Source organism: Dendrobates tinctorius, unplaced genomic scaffold (assembly GCF_039654945.1).
Source record: "Dendrobates tinctorius isolate UK_male_01 unplaced genomic scaffold, ASM3965494v1 ptg000065l, whole genome shotgun sequence".
Classification (NCBI taxonomy): domain Eukaryota; kingdom Metazoa; phylum Chordata; class Amphibia; order Anura; family Dendrobatidae; genus Dendrobates; species Dendrobates tinctorius.
Window position 1 is genome coordinate 27971613 of NW_027361733.1, and position 1135 is coordinate 27972747.

The window sequence follows — 1135 nt, forward strand, 5'->3', positions numbered from 1 at the left end:
ACTTCTCACCCAGAAAGAGGAAAGAGGGTGTCAGAACATATGGCCAAGGGAGACAGGGGTAATAACTTAGAATTATCCCTGAAAAATTCCCCCCCAAAGACAAAAAATGTTTTAATAATAATAGAAAAATGTATCTGCAAACCGATGTATACAGTGTATGGGATAATAGTGCATTAGCAAAGGCAGTTGCAAGTAAAGGGGGTAAGATATCAATCAGAGCACATACAGACTCATTTAAATGTTCTTAAGAAGCATTAATGTACATTTCTCACATCACAGAACGCTGCTATTACCTCTAATCCCCAACAACACATTTTTCATATTGCATCATGCCCAAAACAATGAGCCATTGATCGCTCAGGCTCAAAATTGCACTGTCCCCAAAAAAAAAAATGGAAAAAAAAAAAAACAGCAAATTAACAAATATGTAAGAACTTAGCTCATGGCCACTGAAAAATCACCTCAATATATATAGTAGGCGGGGTGATAGTACTTTGACAAAGGCAGTTTCAAATAAAGGGGGTAAGGTATCAATCAAAACAGATATACAACCATCTGAGTATTCTTAAACAGCAATAATAAACATTTCTCAAATCACCAACCGCTGCTATTACCTCTAATCCCCCATAACAGCATATTTTCATATTGCTTCATGCCCAAAAACAATGAGCCATTGATCACCCGGCTCAAATTGCACTATCCCCAAGTATTAAATCAACAAAATTGACAAATATGTAAGAACTTAGCTCATGGCCAATGTATTATGAATGCTCCCTCCGATCATCAGATGTCATGCCTGGTTGCAGGCATGACATCTGATGATCGGAGGGAGCATTCAAAATACATCATGGGCCTCCTGATAAACTCCTTTTACGGGAGGGAAACGCGTCGAGGCGATTTTTCATTGGCCATGAGCTAAGTTCTTACATATTTGTCAATTTTGTTGATTTTATACTTGGGGATAGTGCAATTTGAGCCGGGTGATCAATGGCTTATTGTTTTTGGGCATGATGTAATATGAAAATATGTTTTCTACCCAAAAATATTGTTTCTCCTGCTTATTGATGACCCCCAAATCCATTGCTCTGTCTAATACAGTTGTGGCCAAAAGTATTGACACCCCTGCAATTCTGTC